Here is a 13,040-nt window from a genome sequence, read left to right on the forward strand (position 1 = left end):
GCTTTAGAATTACTCACTTTAATTTAGCCTTAGCAATCAATGGTATCAGCTGTGAAGTTAATTAGTCTCTCAACAAGAGACCAACAGTAGCTGTGTTACTCATTATCTTGGCATCATTTAATTGTCAAGTTAAATAAAACTTGCAGTTTTATTACTCTTCAAAAGTATATCTGTCCTTAATGGTTGATATTTTTTTGGGTTCAGTTTATACTTTAAAAGCATCAGAAAATGTATTATATTGGTTTTACATTTTTTAGGAAGTTTGTTTCATAAAATTAGTCAGTGTCCTCAGTGGTGAGGCTCCTGCTATTAGCAGGTTGGGAACAATTTGAAAGACTACAGACAAATGCAGGTAAAATTATGTCAGTCATTTAAATGAAGATGACTGCACGATTGAAAATTGGGTTTCTAGGGAGAGCTGGTATTTTGGTAATCAAATGAGATAAATATTGTCAATGACAATTTCCACTGTGGGGCTGTGTCTGATTTTTTATTCTACGAAGCACTAACTTGGGTATAAGAAATGAGTAGTTTGACTTCATTTGTTTGATTCCTTTTCTTAGTAATGCACGGTGGTTTAGTGGCTAGCACTCTGACATCACAGAGGGTATAGGTCTTGGGTTTAAATACTGCCTTTCTGTGTGGAATTTGCATATTCACTGCATGCATGAATGTGTTTTCTCAGGTTTGCTTCTACAAAAAACATGCTTCATGGGTTAATTGGTTGCACTAAATTGTCGCTAGGTGTGAATGTGAGTGTGTACCCTGTGACAGACTGGTGACCTGTTTGGGGTTTACCCCGCCCTTTACCTAACAGTAGCTGGGGTAGGCTCCAGCAACCCCGTGACCCCAAAATGGATTAAGGGGGTTTAGAAAATGGATGGATTATTTTCATAATATTTCAGCTCTTCAGAGACTAAATGCGCTTTTATGTTTCTATAACATAACCCTAAGTCCATCATAAATATCTTATTCCCTTGATGATAGCTGCACCTGTCTGCCTCTCAGACATTATTGTTAACCTTCACATCCATTTCAAAGCCGTGCTCCCGACCCCTCTGTGATATTTTCATCCAGAGAAATGGTGTACATATCCTTCCTCAACTCAGCAGAGCAAGAGATGAGCCCGGCATCCAAATGGTAATCATCTCTATTTTCACTCCCGTTGCATTTACTAAAACCAGGTATGAGGAAAGAGATTCATTTCTCTCAGATCATTTCAACTGAAAATTGGCAGAAGGCAAATGAGGGAATGGAGCAAAGCAGATGATCAAATCTAAGAGAGATTTATTTTGTCGTTTCACTAAACACTACATTTATCTTGGTCTTGTTTTTATGCATGAAGTGCAGTAGAAATAAAATTGGGAGCCAAAGTGTAAATCTTTTAGTGATTACTTGTTTTTGCTTTCTTGATACTTTAAAGCTGATTTGTCTGAAATGTTTGGTTCAAGCTAAAAGTAAGTCACACTAAGAGATTCAGTAAAAGCGGCTGTTTTTTTTCCCATTTAAATGTAACATTACCTCATTAAAACAACAAAGCACATTAAAGAAAGACAACAAAATGTAGCAGAGGAAAAAACATTTAGTAACCTATTTATGAAAAAACTGTAATATTGAAGCATATTTGTGACAGTACTAGAGGGCAGGCATAATGAATGGATCCTCTGAAGTCATTTATAACAGATAAAAACTAGTTTCGTTTAATTAGATTTTCAAGTGGGTGGGAGTGTTGTCCCAGTTTTGAGACAGAACAGTCTCTGTTAAGTTGCATTTAAAAGCTTTGATGCACAGGCAACTCAAAGTAATTCCTCTAATTGTTTAAGTGCTTTACAATAATAATAACTCACAAAAACTGTGTGTGTTTTAATAAACTCAAGGAGAGTAAACAAAAGATGAAACCCACCCCTGAAACATAAACACAAGGCATCAATTGATGGTCATAACATGGGGACAGCATCAGCAACATTTACATATATATGTAGAGTTTATCATAGTGGTTTGATGTTCCATAATAATATAACAAGATATAAAAATATACAACTTTTTTGATCAACAACGCTGTCTGATTTTACCACACAGAGTATGTGAGTGTGCTGCCCTATTTGTTTTGATGCCAACAGAATCCAGATTTCTTTCTGGGTGATTACAAGTTTTACATGGGAACTGTTAATAGAACGACAGTCTGTTGAGATAAGAGAACAACCTCATCATTATGTGGCACTCTGAGGACATGGAGTTGAAATATATGCCAATCAATGAGGACAATTAATGTTCCAGTGAACATCAGGCACTGATTCGCCTCCTGATGCTTTAATTGGATTGAAGTAAAGAGGGACACAGGATGACCTTTTCAATGACCCTTATAAATGGAGCCATGCCTGGAGCACAACCTTATGAATGGCCTCCTGTGTCAAAGGTTGATGAGGACAACCCCTTAACCCCTGGACAAATCAGCTCATAAAGCTATTTAGCATCATTTGAAATCATGAGTCAAAAGATGCTGCAAACATCTGGGACACATTTTATCTGTTGTTTTTTTTTTTTTTTTTTTTTTTTCCTTTTTCTTCCGTCACTCCAGCTGGTGGTTTGGAAACACAAAACCTTTGAACCTCAAAAACAAGTAAAAACAAGTCTCTGTTTTACCTCAAGTTTTATATTGTTTACATGTAATCTGACTTCAAAATATAAAAAATGATTTCTGTTATAAATTGTTATAAGACAAAATATTATCATTTAACAAATGTTTAACAGCAAACGCCAGCAATAGACTTTAGACTGTATGTGCTTTCATATATAAATTATAATTGAATGATGTTTCTTTCTTTAGAGACCATTAAAAAAGAATATATTTTAAAAATAAAAAATACAAATAATCTTTAATCTTTTAAGAATCTGCTAACATGTAGATAGATAAAGAAATATTGTAAATTCTATTTAGAAAAACACACATTCTTTGAGTTATACAAGAGAAGGTATTTTGCCATTTTTTTCTGTAGCATTGTTACTGTAGGAAATTCATAAGATCTTGAAACGAGCCAATGTTTTTATTTTTATTTTATTTTTTTTATTTCCAGCTTGTTTGACCAAAAATAACCAAAACTTAAAAGATTACGCTTTTCTTCAACAAGTTAAAATATGAACGTTTTTTTATTTTAAATATATCTAAGCTTATTATGAACAAAGTGGAGGCAAAAATACCTTACATGTCTCTGAGCTGTGGATTTTTTTGTGTAGATTATGTGCAGTAAAAAAAATAATTCTTCACATTTATTCCCTTTTGTATCTTAACAACTGCTCTGTTCCTCTGAATCACACAATAAATAGCAAAATGTATTTCTGCTATAGATTTCTTCGGAATCTGTTGTTTTAGGCTTTGTGATGTTCTCTGCTGTTTTTATTTTTGCATTACTTTAACTATTCTCCACTTGTCACAACCGAAGCTCTTGCCTCATTTATTCTGAAAATCACTTGTCCACAGCAGCTCATAGTCCTTTGGGTCTTCTCAGTTCACTCAGGCAAGAATGAATGTCTTCATTTAAATCTTTTCAAAACTAACTAGTCCTAGAGCAAATCTAAAAGTGTTGTTTTTTGTTTGTTTGTTTGTTTGTTTTGCTTTGTTTTTAAGTCAACAAAAATATGAAAATCAAGACGTCACAGACTTGAAGACTGCTGCTTATCCCAGGAAAGTTTTTGTTTGCTAATAAAGGAAAAGTAAACATTTGACAAATTGTAAATGACAAATAAACTATAGTTATATCATTTCTATGTAACTCACTTAAAGGCACTCTTTTTTTTAACAGACTTCAAACTTAGAAAAATATCCTGATATTCACACATATAACATGTAAACCTGGTAATTTTATGAGGATGAGAGTTTGTTTCCTCATTGAATGAGAACGAATCTAAACTCTGACCAAATGTCACCAGAAAATGAGGGGCTTGGATCTTGCAAGTTAATTCTTGGAGGGGTTGGCAACAATTTGAAAGTAGACAGATAAAACAAAGGAGTGTTGAATGTGCGAGTAGAACAAAAAATAATAATACCAGAGCAATAATCTAAAGAAGTGAGAAGATGAAAAATAAAAGACCACTGTGGTCTAAGATTTTGTTCAACGTATATGACGTGCCGTACTTACATCAGTTACTTGCATGGTGGCCAGAAACTAGTACAGCATAACTAGCCAAGTTTTCTACCACAGATAACTTTTCATTTAGGCAACAAAATTTAATTTAGTTTCGGTCAGTTGTAAGACTAAAATGTTGTTTAGTTTTAGTCATTGGGGTCATGGACTAGTCTAGTTTTAGTCATTGGGGTCAGTGTAGTCTTAGTCACTGGGGTCCAGTCTAGTATTAGTCGTTGGGGTCAATGGTTAGACGAGATTTAGTAATTGGGTTGATGAGTTAGTCTAGTTTAATCCTTGTTGTCAGGGATTAGTCTAGTTTAATCATTGTTGTCAGGGACTAGTCTAGTTTTAGTCATTGAGGTCAATCTAGTTTTAGTCATTGAGGTCATAGGTTAGTCTAATTTTAGTCATTGGGGTCAGTCTAGATTTAATCATTGAGGTCAGTCTAGTTTTAGTCATTGGTGTCATGGGCTAGTCTAGCTTTAGCAATTGGTTCATAGGTTAGTCTAGATTTAGTCACTGGGGTCATGGGTTAGTCTAGTTTAAGTCATTGGTGTCAAGGATAATCTAGCTTTGGTCATTTGGGTCAGGCCAGGGATAGTCTAGTTCTCCAACCCTGTTCCTTGTGAGCTACTGCCCTGCTTTGTTTGCAGCAATCCCAGCTGGTCACCTGGATCAGGTGTGTTCAGTCAATCAAAGTCTGGGTTCACCCAAGCCAGCTAATCAGCAATTACTGAAGCAGGGTTAGCTGTTTATCAAGCAGCTGGCAAGAAACAAGGTTGGAGATGACTGACTCTAGTCATGGGGTCAGGGATAATGAAAATTAGAAAATTTTATAAAGTTTTTAAGTTCCAGAGGTGTTTTTTATTATTATTATTTCCTTTGCATCATGGAGAAAACCTTCACAAAACACTTAAACTAACAAACTAACTATCTTTGCAATGCTAGGATAAACTAATAATTCTAATTTATAAAAAAGATGAACATATTCATGAAGATTGAAGAAAAAGACAGCAAAAGGAAAACGTTTTTTACAAATTTGACTAAAAATATTTATCATTTTGTACAAGAAATTTCCTCTATGACCCAGTTTGTGCCTTCCAAACTTTTTTTTTTTTTTGAGTAAACATCCGTGCTCTTCACGAAGGGAGAAATCATTTATTTTATAGATTTCCTGCTTTACCATCAAGGATTACCCTCTTCACCTTAGCCTCCTGCTTTCTTATTGGCTTTAGCTATTGATTGCTTTCTATCTATTCTTCAGCCATCAAGGTGACCCATAAAGACTGTGGGAAATTGTGCCAATGAAAACAACATCTCTGTTCAGGATACTGTGTATGCTTATGACATGTTTAATATTATCATTTCATTTCAAGTTAATAGATTCAAGCGGGAGAAAACATCATTTGAATCATTATTTTTTATGTGAACAACTAAACCTGTTTTTCTACATGTAATGGTAATTTTATTAAAAAAAGAAGCACTGCTGGCTAAAATGATCTTTTTCCCTGTTTGCTTCCCTTCGCCTCCAAAGAGGGTCATACTGAGGAGTATCATGAAGAGGGAACATCTGTCTCTAAAGTGTTTCTCCATTATGCACCCATTGTGAAGGATCAGCACCTGAGCAAACAAAGAGCTTCCATTATTCCATATTCACTCAGATCTCAACAGCAGCTTCACGAGCTGAGAGGGAGAGACCAAGAAAAGGAAAGGGTGTGAAAGAAAAAAAGAGAGAATTAATGTATGGGATTCTAGTGTGCTTCTGGAACCAAACTAACAATGACCATTAGTCACAAAAGACCTTTGTTTGCCACCATTCCATCCTAAATGTGTCTCTACTAAATAGCCCTTTAGGCAGCAGGTTGGTAGACATGGGTGTTCAGGTTGTTTTGTACAACTCCACAGATAACCTTTTTTTTAAAATGAGCACTTGAACTGCTTCCACATATTGGAGTGACCTTTCTAGGGTAATGGCATTTTGCATAATGCCATTACTAAATGGAAAGCATGAAATCACTCTGATTCAGTCCAGTTGGAACAGCCAGAAATAATTGTATGTGTTTAAGAGCACAACATGAGATGGCAACAGTGGGTGCAGTGTGGGCTGCAGACTAGTAAAAACAGATTCTCAATTGCATCTCGTCCGGCTAGACCACACATGGTCAACTTATTGCCTAAGGGCCAGAACAGGCCCTGCAGAGAGTGGAAATCCTGTCTGAAATATTCTCTAGTGCATCTCAGCCATTGACTATATATAAGAACTGGACAGAGTGCCCCCAAACCCCCTCCCCGGCGTTCCATACAAGACTTCCATACTACTGGTTTCAAGAAGCCAAAATCCCATAGACTTCCATTGAAAAATAAACCACTATTACTCAATTATTCTATTTTTTAGGATAACCAGTCTTGCTCTGATACATGTTTTTAACTTCTTCTAGTTAATCCTTGTTTTTTTTTTTTCATATTTTTTCGCTAGTGCAAGTTACTCACGTTATAAAGAGGCCAATCAGATGCTTCAATACAAGTAGATGGAGACTGGTGGCCTCCACGTCCAACATTTCAAATGATTGACAGATTCTCTTGAACCTCCTTCCAGGGGAATGGATGTGGCATTCCAACAAGCTCACTTCTGATTGGTGAGAGTGGTTGCCATAAAGACAATGACTTGGAGTCAGCAAATCAGCTTTCACTGCTTCGCACAGGTGGTTTGGCAGAGAGTTTTACCCTGGATGCCCTTTCTGACATAGACCCTGAATTTTATCCGGGATGAGAACTTCCCTCTGGGAAGCAAACCTTGGTGCCCTGTGTTCCAGTCCTGTACATTGCCAACTGAGCCAACCAGCATTGAAATATAACATTTTGAAATATATTTTCTGTTTTTGCTGTTCTGCCACAAGTTTATGACTGTAGTTTGAAGAATGACAGATCTATCAACCCAGATGACCCAGAGGTCTGGAGAAATATGAAAAGCAAAAAAAAAAAAAGAAAAAAAAAAAAAAGCTGTTGGGCTGTATGACAGCAGCTTTTGGAGTCCTGTTTGTCTCTGCTGATGTCAGCAGAAATCATTTTCGCTGCAGTTTGATGAAACAGACAGGGGAAGAAATCCCGAAGTACAAGAGATATGAAACCATGCTAGAGATGACTGGATTTAGAAAGTTGTTCTCAAATATTGCATTGGTCATCTAATATGGTTTTGGAGAGATTTGATGTATGGTTTTAATGGCACTATTTCAGGTATTTCCCTACAACATTTATTGATATGTGTTTAATGGGCTGCACATAAATAACAACTTTTCCCCTTGCTCATTGATTCTTTAACACCAGAGCTGTCACCAGTGATAACAAAATCAGGGTACCGGGTAGATGATGACACTTTTTAAGGTTAGCAGATGTAACAGGTCTCTAGACATTTTCATTATAGCTTCTTGTTATTAAGGGACATTTCAGTGAAACAATTTCTGTCTATAAAAAGTCACACTGCTCTGTCCTGCAAATGCATGACACCTCATAGGAGCTAAGCACTTTAAACAAGACCAATAATCTGATCAGGTCTAGTTCAAGACTGAATTTCAGCCTTCCAAAAAAAAAAAACAAAAGTGATTCCCCAATATCCTGTGTTGCCATAAACACACCATGAGAGGCCTTCCTGGTGAAAACCCTGACCTCACCCACCTCTTGTCCCCTGTGGGTCTGACAGGCCAGCTGCAACATTGATCTTCCAGGCTACAATTTCAAGGGCTGAAAAACAATCTTCCTGTTGGCAAATGGATGGCAAAGCATCCCAGCTCTGGGGTCGCCAGTTCAGCAGAAGCCTGAAGGTTGCATAGATGGGTGTTGATGGGCAAAAGTGCTTGACAAGCAAAGTAGAGATATGTGTGGTTGGCCTTCCACAGAGAGGCCCGATGGCTGTGTCACTGACCAGGTGAAGAGGTCATTATTACTCTCACGCCCCCAACACTTCATCACTTTGCACTCACTATATAAAGGAGCTGAGGACAAGCAGGGTTAAACATATGACAGCTGAAGTACACCATAGCATACCAAACATGTTCTGACAAGTATATTACCTTTAGGGTAAACAAACATTCTACCTCTGAAGTAATGAATGCCTATTTAAAATATGTGTGTAAACTGCATGTTAGAGAAAATGCATCACATTTTAACACATACAAAACTGCACTAAAATGTGTTTATTTTACATTGCATCACAAATGAAAATATTGTGCTTAAAATTTTTCAAAAAGAACCAAATTAAATGGTAAACAGTATGCACATATGAACTGCTTTCCTACACAGTGTCTCGGCTCATACACCCATCAGGTAACACACAGGGGGCAACTTTTTACTGAAAACACTGAAACCGTTCTTCTACTAAGACCATTAAATGTTTGTAAGAGTGTATATGATGTCATCCACAGAAAAAGGTTTGGTTCTGGCTCCAACCAAACGATATCCATGAAACGGACGCCGCCATGTTGGAGCCAGTCATGGTCAATAAACAGCGATTGGTCTGTGTTGGTCTAAGGCAACCACTCTCACTAAACAAGAGCGACGTTGTTGGAAGTTGACATCCCTACAACTTAAAGGGCCACTCAAAATCTATCAATCAAACATCTTGAACATTGGGCATGCGGATCAGCAAGCTCCACATTCCTTTATCGGGGTCTCTGATTAGTGTATGTATAACTTGAATAAATGGTACTATTAAAAAATATATACCATGAAAAAGTGAGGATTATCAAGAATGTGTTAAAGAAGGTATCAGAGCAAAAATGGTTATTCTGACATTATTCTATACCACTATTTGTTTATGTTATTTTGTTCTGAAATAAATGTTCCCTCAACATTACTTTCTGTCATTCATTGAACAGTTGGAAGTGCTTACATAACATTGCTGTATAGTTGCAGAAGCCAACTTTTCACTGAACACCAGAAGTTCAGTGTTTTTCCTCGAACCAAAAGTGTTTTTCTCTTTCCATCCTTTCATCTCGCTGCGAGTCTTCCTCCATCACAATATGGTGAGAGAGGAAAAACTCCTCAATTATTAGATTACTTACTGAAGTTGTTAGTTTCCTACATTTTATTGACATTTAGGAAAATATAGTAAGGAACTTTTTGTGAAAGCAGCATAACCAACATCTATTTAATTTCCCATAAGTCTTATGATTATTTAAAATGTCATTAAAGTTTTTTTGATTAAATAAATGTTACACTTTGTAAAGTGTGGAGAAAATGAAGGTGCACACTAAATAACCATACAGATGAATGTTGTGTGTTTCTGATTCTTAAGAAATTAATTTGTATTTCATTGCTAATTCTTATTTTTCTGTTTGGGCTCAATTTCAAGCTTATAATAAAGGTACCGGAGTGCATTATCATGTTCAAAAACTGCAGATGCAGAAAAAAAGGAATGTACCAATCGGGTGTTAATTCTGAGTCATTTGATTTTGAGTATATGCTGATACAAAGTTAAGATATCATACTTTTGTAGCACAGCAACATTTTTATTATTATTACTAACCCTATTTAATCATTTCAGACTTAAACAGAGCAATTATGGGAAGTAGCTCTGCTAAAGTAAAACTGCAACTATCAAGTAGAATAAATAGTTAATTAACTAGTAAGAGTAGATGACAATTACATATGTGAGAGTTTTAGTGTCTTCAAAACTATTGAACTTTTTAATCATATGTGAATAATAACCCCATTAAAAATTCTTAAAAGTACAAAATAACTTTCTTTTTGAATTGTTCTTGTTGCATAAATATCATGACACATATTTATGACTAGCTCATTTCTCTAGAACCTATTATTAGTTTCATTTGCTTGAGACATTAGTGATTTTTTTGGGGGATATTTTTTTTTTTTTTCCCCGAGTTTACATTTTTTAGATCGGGGGTGTCGAACTTCAAGCCTTGAGGGCCGGTGTCCTATGTGTTTTCCAATCAACCTGGCACTGAAGCTCCTTATTGGCTAAACACACCATCATCCATGTAATCAGCAGCAGATAAGGCAGGATTTCTGGAAAACCGACAGGAGGCCGGCCCTCGAGGCCTGGATTTGGACACCCCTGTTCTGGACGATCCCTTGGCAACAGTCTCACTGTGATCTCTCCATTATTAATCTTTTAAAAGTGCTTTCTTTTTTCTCCAAATGCCTTTGCAGGTTGTTGTTTGTGGTAAGTCAAAACAATAGAAACACTTGCTGTTAGTTTTGTTTTTTTCTTAAAAGTTATTGTGTCTGGAAGTCTGAATCCTTGAATATCTCGCTCACTTTACTGAACTGTTTTGTGCACTTCCTGCTCAAACTAACGCCGTATTCATCGTATTCTGCTGCGAAATAAAATGTTGTGATCCATTTATGATATTATGCAGAGTATTTATCTAAGAAGCTTGAAATAAAGAGCGCTGATCACAATAACAAGAAGAACATAAATACCCAATCCCTAATTAGGATACAACATCCGAGTCTGAAACAACGTATCGAGTCAGATGTTCAACTATTATCAGATCGGTAAATGTTTGCTCTGCTTTAACCCTGGTATAAATTCTGATCTCCCTGCTAAAGTCTGCTAAATTGAAAGTTAAAAAGTTTATTCAATCTAAAAAAAAAAAAAAGAAGAATAAGTTCTCAACTATATGCTGTATTTACTGTTAAAAATTTGTAATTTTGTCTTGCTTGCTTTGAGCTCCAAGTATCATATTATTATAATTTGTACAAACCAGTTCCCAAACAAGTCCCACTGTTAGCTTATGTGAAATATTATGTCAGCTATAGCTTAAAAAGGCATCTTAAGTTAAGATGTTACATTTTAAAAATGGAAAAGGATTACATAATGCAAGAGCTATGAAAACTGATATAAACTACCTGCCAGCTGCTGTAGACCTGAGCTGCAGGTGAAACTTAGGTTAAAGCACAGCAGCTTTGTGTGTGTTGGAGGGATGTCTTCGGCACATGATTCATTATTTAGCAGGGAAAGTTTTTCTTTATTCTTTTTTTTTAACTCCCCCATTCCATTTTTATTATTTAAGAAACCACTCTAAAAGACAGGTCTTCAGGTAATAATTACAGTATAAAACACACAACGAGGAACAAATAGATTTATTATTTTGGCTGTGAAGACTCTCTGAACAATTCCTCACCATTTCTTCACCCCTCCTCTCTTTTCACGTCTTTCTCTGAAAGATATATGTGTGGCGTGAGAGAGTTCTTGTCTGAAGCTTATCGCTCGTCTCAACCCAGCAGAGAGAAATTCCTCGCCATTCGTTGAATACAAGTGTGATGGTGTGCGTTAGTGGCTCATCTGCGGCTGCACTTCCTCACCTGGCACTCATGTGATTAGATTTCATATCCAAGCCTGGAGCAGATAAACTCTATCTCTATCTGCCAGGCCCCTCAACATCAATCTGCTTCACCGATGGCCTGTGTTGTGGCAACAGCCTCATGACACATTCCCACCAATCTCTTTATGCATAATATTAAAAACGCAGATGTCCCACGAAGCCCTACATTTAGATAAAAAGCCTTTTAAGGCAAAATAGTGCCATTTTCTTTCCTTTCTTTCTCCAATAAAATGCTGAGATCCTCTTAAAGAAAGAGCATCTTCTGCACGTCAGTCACTTAACGGTTCAATGGCTGCCTGCAGCTGCAAGCCAGTCATGACAAGATGCTGGAAGACAACCACATGTCCTGAGACAGAGGGGTAGCTGGGTAGGAAAGAAGGGAAAGTAGAAGCATGGAGGGCTGATCTGCTTATTTATTGTTCGCTTCTGGTTTAACAGCTCATGACCACCTAGCTTTATTAAGCTGGGCTTTGAGCAAACGCATAGCAGCACTAAAACTTCCTGATGGCTGAGGGGGGATCAATCCAAGACGCTGCCTGCAGGAATCACTGCGAGTGATGGTTTTATCACACAAGTAGGTTCTGCTGGTCTTAAAAATTACATTTAAATGCTTTAATTGACTTCAGCACAAACTGCATTATAGCAAATATATTTTAATGAATGCCAAGAAAAAGGAAACATATTTACCCACATAGTAACAAGGAGAATAAAAGTCAATATTAACCAGTGAAACACCAATTTATTTGTTAAATCAGCAATTTTGGCTTATGTATTAGCTATATAATCATATAGGATAAATTAAGTTATTTTTTTTGTAAAATCTTACATCCTTTGTGAAACCACTGGAGCACTACTTTTCTGTTTGAGTCAAATGTACTACGGCATTGTCATGTCTGAATAAGCCAACGAAATCGAGAAAAAATAAATCCACAGAAGGAAGGAAAATGCTCATGGTGCATGTTCAGGTACTCAGCTGACCCCACATTTTTTGGACGTCTTAAACCTAAACATGAAATAGTCAACAATATCCAGAGGCTAATCAGAATAGTGACTGCACAGGCATGTCACTGAATACCTCCTATCATCAGTGTTTGTCTTTTGTTTCCTCCTTTTAGTCTATCTATTTTTCCATTGGCCTGACCTTAAGCCACAACGGTGTTTTGTCTCAGGACTGTTGGTGTTTCCTAATATTTAAAGACAGGAGAGCTAATGATATCTTCAGTTACACTTTAAAATCATAACAAATGCTCACTTTATTTCATCATTTTTAAACTATTCTTCATAGTTGTTACATTCACTTTCTATATACCAAAACTTTGACCACTCTGCAAAAGGTAACAACTTTTCTATGACAACAACATGTGTCTGCCAACGTAAAAAAAAATTAAGTGTCACTGCATCAGCATGAGTTAAGCAAGCTATAATCACAATAAAATATTGAAATCATTTGATTTTTTTTAGTTGCAAGTTTACAACTGAACTTGACCAAAACCAATTTCATTTGGTCACCAAAAATACTTCATACAATTATAGATGTAAAGTTAATAAATGTGTAATTTTCGTTGATAAAATT

At 36.3% G+C, this 13,040-nt stretch overlaps 1 protein-coding gene across 1 annotated transcript in view; it reads right to left on the bottom strand.

Moving 5' to 3' along the window:
• macrod2 (mono-ADP ribosylhydrolase 2) overlaps positions 1 to 13,040 on the bottom strand; it is a 416,332-nt gene that overhangs the window by 284,751 nt on the left and 118,541 nt on the right. The gene's annotated exons all lie outside the window — the stretch shown is intronic.

The sequence above is a fragment of the Oryzias melastigma genome, linkage group LG15 (genome assembly GCF_002922805.2).
Source record: "Oryzias melastigma strain HK-1 linkage group LG15, ASM292280v2, whole genome shotgun sequence".
NCBI lineage: Eukaryota > Metazoa > Chordata > Actinopteri > Beloniformes > Adrianichthyidae > Oryzias > Oryzias melastigma.